This window comes from Salmo salar, chromosome ssa17 (assembly GCF_905237065.1).
Source record: "Salmo salar chromosome ssa17, Ssal_v3.1, whole genome shotgun sequence".
NCBI classification, from domain to species: Eukaryota; Metazoa; Chordata; class Actinopteri; order Salmoniformes; family Salmonidae; genus Salmo; species Salmo salar.
This window is the reverse complement of record NC_059458.1, coordinates 16,133,254-16,142,232: the sequence shown is the minus strand read 5'-3', so window position 1 is coordinate 16,142,232 and position 8,979 is coordinate 16,133,254.

The following is an 8,979-nucleotide window of genomic DNA, read 5'->3' as shown; positions in this document are numbered from 1 at the left end:
CAGAGTGTGCTCTGTTAACAAATGGATTCACTCAAGTACATGTCCTTGTCGACTATACAATTTAAATACATACTGGTAAGACAGTGTACCATAAAATATGGATACATCTATGCAGACAACCAAAAAAGACAGCAACATCACTCGATTTGTCCTGAAAAAGCTCATCCACAATCTACTCTGTCCCACGTTCAAGACATAACAGATCGCACCCACTGGGCACAGACGTCAGTTCAACATCTAGTTTTGATTAACATTTGGTTGAGTTGTCAACTAACATGAATTCAATGTGAAATCAACAACAAATGTCACCGTGTCATTAGAGTAAGGTTAAAAATAAAAAAATACGAAATGCCCTTATTTGATGACTTTTTGCAAATCCAATCAGTTTTCTACGTTGATACAACGTCATCACATAGATTTTGGGGTTTGAAATGATTTGGAAACAACATTGATTCAACCAGTTTTGGAACAGTGGGCAGTGTCTCAAACTATAGACTATTGGATGAGGTAATTGACAATCCCTAAACCACCATGTATCCACTTTGAATACAGTGTGAAAAAACAAGACATGAACTGTAGTGTTGTAGACAAACAGATACAGCTGTTGTCAGCCTGATCTGCTCCAGGCCCCAAACGCCACGTTTTACATAATGTTTTTCTGGTGTTCGCCTGTAATTAGGTGACAGATCTCGGGCATTTGAAGAGGCTAAGCAAATCACCTTCATTACCAATGCTGCTCATTATCGTAATGAGCCGATTTCATTATCGTTTGGAGGACTTTTTATCTCTGCCACCAAATGAGGCTTGTTGTTCAGCTCTCCAGGGGAGCTACTTGAGTTGACTCACAAGGGGGTTCGGGTCGTGGTGATGACAGGTGTTGTGAGGAGTTTCTGACTGCAAACAACTAACTATAATTCCCTCCTGTTGGACTCTAGTGACGACTGTACTGCTTTCAGCAGGAATAGTCCTAATACATTGGGCCCCGGTGAGCTCTCTGAGTTTCTCTGATAAGTAGTCAATCTGTTTTATGACCTTTAATGGCAGATCAAACTGCTTAACATTGAACAATTTTCAAACCCCACCACACATGCCTCCAAACCAAATCTTTGGCTTAATCTCCTCTCCCCGACAACCTTTTCTCTTTGTTTGCCTCGTCTGTCGCTAATTGTCCTCAAACGCTTTCCATTAGCATCACAAACAACTCACAACCGACGCCAGGTCTTATCTTTTGGACTGATCTTTTCTCCCTGTGTACTCATTCACTGGCTGGCTCTAAAGAGCAAGGCCTCAGCTGGAGTGACCTGCGCAGTCGTGCAGTGAACGCTAGGTTCCAAAGCCGTTGAGGTGCATTTAGGAGGATTTAACATTTGATGAGGGCTCAGAGGAAGTGATGGGAAGCTGTGGTAGACGACCTCTAAAGCCAGAACAGCCTGAGCCGGGTATTAGCATTCAACAGTGTGCCAGTCAGGGTCCCCGGGGATGACTTCCTGGTCACAGTCGGCAGATGAAGGTCATTGGTAATGGGAGGTGGAGGTGTACCTGCAGCAGAGGCTCTGTGTGTGTGGATGGAGGGGTAAAGGAGGGCCACAGGAGCTGGGACTCATTGGGCAGGTCTTGCAGTACAAGAATCTGAGACAAGGTACACACGCACACACACACAGAGAGAGAGAGAGAGAGAGAGAAAATCACAGCGTGTACATTAAAACGTGCAGCAACTCTACTGCAAATACGTTCTATATGGAACAGGTTGTGGGTGCTCTATGTCAATGTAAACAGTAGCTAAACATTGTAATATTAGTTCAAATTTATTCAAGAGCTTTACCAAACAGAAGCAGCCCCCTACTGTGTACATATACTGTACGTATTTTAGATGAGGGCAAATACATCCAGAAATGGTTCTGTACACAATCACCATGCCTGAGAACATGCAGTATTTCCTGCACTCGTCCACAGTGTGCACTGTGCAGTGTATACACAGGTAATTGCTGTGATTAAGCTTTGCAGTTGACAGAGCTGTCAAAAGTGTGTATTTCCGCTCACTACGGGTCCCCTACACACATATAATGTATTTGAATATAAATAGTATGGATTTGAAGGCTCTACTGACACTTACTTTTAAGCGTAACAAATTGTCACATGCTATACGGTATTGTGTTACATAAGTTACATAAAATGTATTGCTTCACATCCAACCCTTGTTTTTGTTTGACTAGCAACATCAAAATCAAATAGTTTAGCTGCCAGCCTTCTTCATGAGCAAACTATTGTACAGACAGACAGACAGACATACACAATTAAATGGCAGGATTTAATTATTGGAATATATCAATAAGTGCATATGTAGTTCAGACAAAAAGTTCTAAAAGCTCAAATGCTATCCCAAATAAACAGTTCTCTGCTATTGTCACGTTCTGACCAGTAAAAGGGGTTATTTGTTATTGTAGTTTGGTCAGGATGTGGCAGGGGTGTGTTTGTTTTGTGTTGTCGGGTTTTTTGGGGTATTGTTCTATGTTTTGTATTTCTATGTTCGTATTTCTAGTATTTGTATTTCTATGTTAGTTTTGGGAACGACCTCCAATTAGAAGCAGCTGGTTGTCGTTGCTTCTAATTGGAGGCCATATTTATATGGGTTTATTTTCTCTTGTGGTTGTGGGTGATTGTTCCATGTAGAGGCAAGGTTACCTTACAGGACGTGCGTGCGTGCGTGCGTGCGTGCGTGCGTGCGTGCGTGCGTGCGTGCGTGCGTGCGTGCGTGCGTGCGTGCGTGCGTGCGTGCGTGCGTGCGTGCGTGCGTGCGTGCGGTCTTGTTTCAGTGTTCACATATTAATAAAAATATAAGTATGGACACTTACCACGCTGCGTATTGGGTGGGTGGTCTGGTCTTGTTTTAGTGTTCACATATTAATAAAAATATAAGTATGGACACTTACCACGCTGCGTATTGGTCCGATATTTCTTACTCTTCATCAGAAGATGAAACGTATGACAGCTATGCTTTGTTTTGTACACTGTTTGAGTAGATACGGTTCAATCAGTAGGTGCAAGCAGCCACTGTAGTTTTGGATCCCTCACCCCCAAAACTACTCTCTGTTTGAATTTGTATGGCAAATCACCAGAAGGGGGCAATGCAAACCAAAGGAAATACCATGCTTCCTGTGAATTTGATTTAGAAAGGTCAAGCGTTATAAAAGGAAGCATTAATCAAATCATCTGTGTCACTGAGAAAGCAACTACCATACTATTGGAGACATGTGCCTATTGTGCAAGCTGACAAAAACGTTGAAAAATAAATGTTTGTACATAATGTCACTGACTGAACCTACAGTAGATGTACCTTTAGATAAACAAGGTTTGTCTGATGTGGTCAACCAGGGCAGGCTCTCAGACTATGGTGATTCAGTTGCAACCCAAGCCCCTTTAATTAACACACAACCTGTCTACTTGCGGGACCGATGGACCGCGCCGCCCCACCTATTACACAATGACCTAAATGGGACTAGAGAGGAGTCTATTACGAGAGGGGAGGACAGGCCAGGACCGACAGGGATAGAGCAGCATGTGGTGTGAGGCCTTACCCTGAGGCTGTCCAGCCCTTCTACACGACCAGTACAATCTGTCCACTCTCACTGATCTGCTTCTGTCCACAATAGGCCACTTCCTGTCTAGAAACAGGGGGGGACACAAAAGTCAGTAAACAAAGTAAAGTACACACAAAGGGCTTTCAATCACGTACAATAGAACACCAACTGTAATGGCGACCTTGGACCATAAAGAGGTGTTTATTTTTAATTAAACAAGCCTCAGTGGGAGAATAAACAGGATATTGCCAGGTAGTCCTCTTTTGTCCTAGTCGGTGGAAGGGGAGATATTGCCAGGTACTCAAACTTTTGTTCTATTCAGTGGAGGGGGAGGTATAGTCTGTCACACGACTATTAGTGAGCAGCGTATCAAGTGAACGTCTCTGGGGTAATAAGTGTGTAGACAGGTGTCTCCTTTGTCCAATCTTCTGGAAAATGACCACAAAAAAAGCTATATCAATCTTACTGTGCATGCTGTTCTTATTGTTCGCATAGTATGATTCAGCACATAGAAAGCCTATATGTGAGCTTGCTAAGTCAATAATAGGTTCATATTCAGCAGTGTGTAGCAGAGGTAATTTGGCGAACGAGGCCTGAATGATGACTAACCTCAAACCTGAAGCCTGGAGACTTTTGTTCACTTCCAGTCAGAGTTAGTCTGGAGTCGCCTGGGTGACTCCCGTTTGATATTCGGTCAGTCTCGTTGGTGCATGTGACTCAGATCACACAATTGATATCTGTCAGCTGCTGCAGAGAGGGGGAAGAGATGAAAGAGGTGATTAAGTGTAGCACGGGGTGTTTCCAAGGCATAGGCATTAGCTCTGGGAGCTAAGAAGAGCCTTCAGTCCACATGCAAGGTTACCCACCACAACTCTCAATTCTCTTTCCTTGATTCCACAAGTCCTCTCTCCACGCCTCCTTCTCAAATCACATTGGAGGTTCCTCCCGTCTGGCCTTCTCCGATGCGATTTGCGAAGGAGATGAGGAGAGAGGACATGAAGAATAAAGGAAATACAATTGAGATTTACCCATAAACTCATGTGGTGGGCAGCTTTGCATGAGACCTGAAGACTCGTGTTAGCTGCCAGGGCTAATGCCTACGTCTTACATTGTTCAGGGTTCAATACATGCCACAGGTTTGATTAGTCACATTAAGCAGTAAACAAGAGCTCAACAGATCAAATACTGATCAGCTGATGTGCATCAATATCCTGAAATAAGTCCTAACAGCCCCCTAGCACCCTTGCAGCCTGAACATGATCTGAAAATATCACATTGTGCCCTGGTGTCAGTGGGCCTGTGTAATCATGCCTATCTATCCCTGTTGATGGAACAATTTTACCCAACTTCCTTTTTCTCCCCGTTGTCTATTAATCGTATTCTCCAAAATGCTTAATTTATTTCAAATGTTGCATGTCTGGTGATGTTGCTGTGTTTTTCCGTTTTGCCTTTAATGTCACTTCCCAGTAGTGTCCTGCAATTTGTGTATGCTTTTGGCAATCATGTTATTTTAGTGGTTTTCTACCTTGTGCTTTCCCAAATGAGAGCAGAGCTAACTTGGTCACACGCTGTGACGCTCATGGAAAACTTTTGTTTTCTCACAGGTCACCTACCCGAAGCTTTTCTGGACACAAAGATGGTTTTCCCCATAAATTCCCTTTATCTCTGTTCTCTATTTGCAGATAACATATTTGTTCTGCCAACAATTCCTCTCACTGAAGATTACATCCCAACAGATTTGCAGCCACTGCAATGACCCAGACTGCATGTGCAGTTGTGCTGATAGACCAGCCACACACCTCCAGGATAAATGTAGATGTTTTTGCATCATAGTACTATAAACACTATTTTCTCACAGCAGGTTTTCAAATAAATTGTCTAATTCCATACAATAAAGAAGACAAAATCCTCTTAGAGTGCTATATTTGATCCACTCTATTATCTATTAGTAATGTCTATATGATGCTGCCTATATAAAACAAGGGATATGTGCAAGGGGATCTACAATGAATTGATGCTCAAAGGTAATACTGCATCAATGAGTGGCACCTCAAAACGTATTGAATTACGACATCTAGACTTGCTTAACACCTGTATCTACTTAAAATGTTCAATGGGACTACTATACCAGATAAATCAAATAAAGTGTAACTACAAACAATCATGATCTGTCATAAAGAAGGAGAAAGATAACCCTTAGAGATGTTATTTGCTATTGGGCAGGAAACACAACTCACTATGCCAAACCTTCACGTTCACTTCCCTCATCATTGGTAGCCTTTGAGCTCATTTGAACTTTGACACAAGCAACATCAAAACGATACAGCCTGCTACAGCCTAGTGTTTTGTTGATATGCATCATCGTATAGTTAAATGCTTGTTATTTTGGAAAACAATCAGAAAGCAGTAAAGTCATATTTGACATACTCTGTTGTAACTTTTATAGATTTAAGAATAGATCACAGAACAATCTGTTGGGGCTCATTTACAATCTTTCAGAAAAACTTTTTTGTTTGATGCGGAGATGTTCCACTGTTTCATTCCAAATGGTCCTCAACTGATGCTTCAGAAAAACAAATCAACCGTATCAGTGACAAGGCAGCAGTAGGCCTGGGGTATATTCACTAGGGACCAAACTGATGCAATGTGGCCGAAACGAGAAGAGACCTTTCTGACCTTTTGTTGTCCAATAACAATAATAACGCTTGTTTTTTTGTTTTTCTGTTGCAAAACATTTGTTACGACGTAAAAACATTTTGTTTCGTGTCCCTCAGATGAATAAACACATGGGCCATTCATTTTGATCATGATAGGGAGAATCTTATCTTGAGATGTACACTGAGTGTACAAAACATTAAGGATACCCCCACCCCACTTTTGCCCTCAGAACAGCCTCAATTTGTCAGGGCATTGACTCTACAAGGTGTCAAAAGATTTCCACAGGGATGCTGGCCCATGCTGACTCCAATGCTTCCCATCAGTTATGTCAAGTTGGCTGGATGTCCTTTGGGTGGTGGACCCTTCTTGATACACACAGGAAACTGTTGAGTGGCACCTACTACCATACCCCGTTCAAAGGCACTTCAATTTTTTGTATTGCTTCAATCTTTTGTCTTGCCCATTCCCCTCTGAATGGCACACATACACAATCCATGTCTCAATTCTGTTAAAGCTTAAAAATCCTTCTTTAACATGTCTCCTCCCCTTCATCTACACTGATTGAAGTGGATTTACCAAGTGACATCAATAGGGGATCATAGTTTTCACCTGGATTCACCTCGTCAGTCTGTCATTGAAACAGCAGGTGTCCTTAATGTTTTGTACACTCAGCGTAGGTCTGCAGTGCAACACATCTCCCATTAATATTGACATTGGGATTTACAATACAATTATGTGGAAGTCTGAGTCACATAATCACATCTTAAGTTAGTATCCACAAAGTGTCTCAGAGTAGAAAATTGGTTGTAAGCGCTGAAAATAGAGACATTGTACTTCTACTCTTATAGGTGAAAATAAAAGCTATGCATGAAGCCTCTTTCGTCATAAGACTCCCACCCATTCGACAGATATTTAGGAGCCCTCATAACCTCGCCTAACCAGTTAAGAGTTAGCAGCAAGTGTCTTGATAATAGAAAAAGGGGGTGAGGCAGTGGCTCCTGCACTATATGCAATTGCTTTGGAGTTGTTGACAGAATGTTTTGATATTTCTATATGATCAACCCATAAGTCATCTAGACCTACACGCAACACTCGTCTCTTGCACTTGACAATGATTACACATGAGGCCTGTTCCACACGATAGGCCTAAATACCTATAACCACTAGGCTAATACATGAACAAGTAGATTTTTTTTATTCTTCAGATTATTGCATTACATACGTTATGTTAATTCAAGTTATACCTCTTGAGCGCAATATCACGTTGTTAAAAAATATGCCTAAGTTGAGCGTGTCAATTGAAGCCATCTATGGCTTATGTTAACTTTGATTCTGTTTGATGAATACGATAGACCTTTCAAACGTTGTATGCAACATTATCGCCTTGTTACTTGATGCCTAGTGTTCCAAACCGATTTAGAGTTATTAAATGGTGTGATGTTAGAAGAGTGTATTGTTGTATCGGTGATATTGTCAAGATTTCGCTTTTAACAACAATCAGAATTGGTACGGAAAAAGGTTATGCATGCCAACATATCAGGCAAGAATAAAGAGTAGGCAAAGTGATCAACCAACATTACTGACCCCTTTAATGAAAAAAAAAAGTAAAACATTATGGACTAAATGTTCCAATCCTGTTGCTACTGGATTATTTTTGCTGTGACAATATAGGGCAAATTAAGATCCTATCATTGTGGTAACTCAAACTGTCATGAGAGAGATGAGTCGACTTTACTGTCTGAGCAGTGTCTTAACATCCTCCTAAAACCTACTCTGAGCTGGGAGTTCTTTTGGTCTTAAAACAGGTTTTAACAGGATTCCTAGGACCTTTTTTGAAACCCTTTGTGGATGTGGCCCCTGGATTTATAGGACCTGTATGTCACATTGTTAGTGTCTGCCTCTGATGATTGAAACTGAAAAGGTCAGAATTTCAGGACATGTCTTTCTGCATTCCTGTGTGCTGATAATCTGGTATTGCACTGTCAATGCACAGTAATACTCATAACCTATATATTTTGTTGGAATATTTGCTAGTGGTGGGCGCATGATTTCTATGTGATTGTTATTAACATTTTTATAAAATCTTACGGTAAAATAATACCATTATGATTTTCTCAAACGTTTACACTGTGATGACAAATTCCATCTAATTACTACAATAAATCAAATGTTCCCACACTTCTGGCATCGGAGAGAAGTAAAGGAATGTTTCTTTATCTTTTCCTACCCTACCGTATGACCATCAACTACATAGAAAACAATCCTCTGTCAATATAGCTAATGCATTACTGGACTGTGAAACTCTGCCAGGACAGGTTATTCTGCTAGTGAATGTGACAAGTTGGGACCTGGTTTCTGTGCATTTGTCTCTCATCATGGGAAATGATGTGCTCACCTCACTAATCTCACAACATCATCGTCATAATTTCATGTTTGACGAAGGCTGGTTCTTGAAACCAGTTCCGTAGATCGGCTCTGCGTCATGGCACCAATATGTCTCTGTAAACGAAACAGCGAAAATAAATAATGGAACTGTCAGAAGAAGCTGTCATCTAAAGCTTTGAATTGACATATATAATACTTAGTGTATATAGGCATCAGTTGATACCATTTTTCATCACAAATAAAGATAGGCGACCACCTTGGCTGTCCCCTAAAGATACATATATTAGTGCACATCCAGTACATACTGTAATTGATTGTCTGTGATCTCTACTATCAAAATGTTATCTACGATATCAGT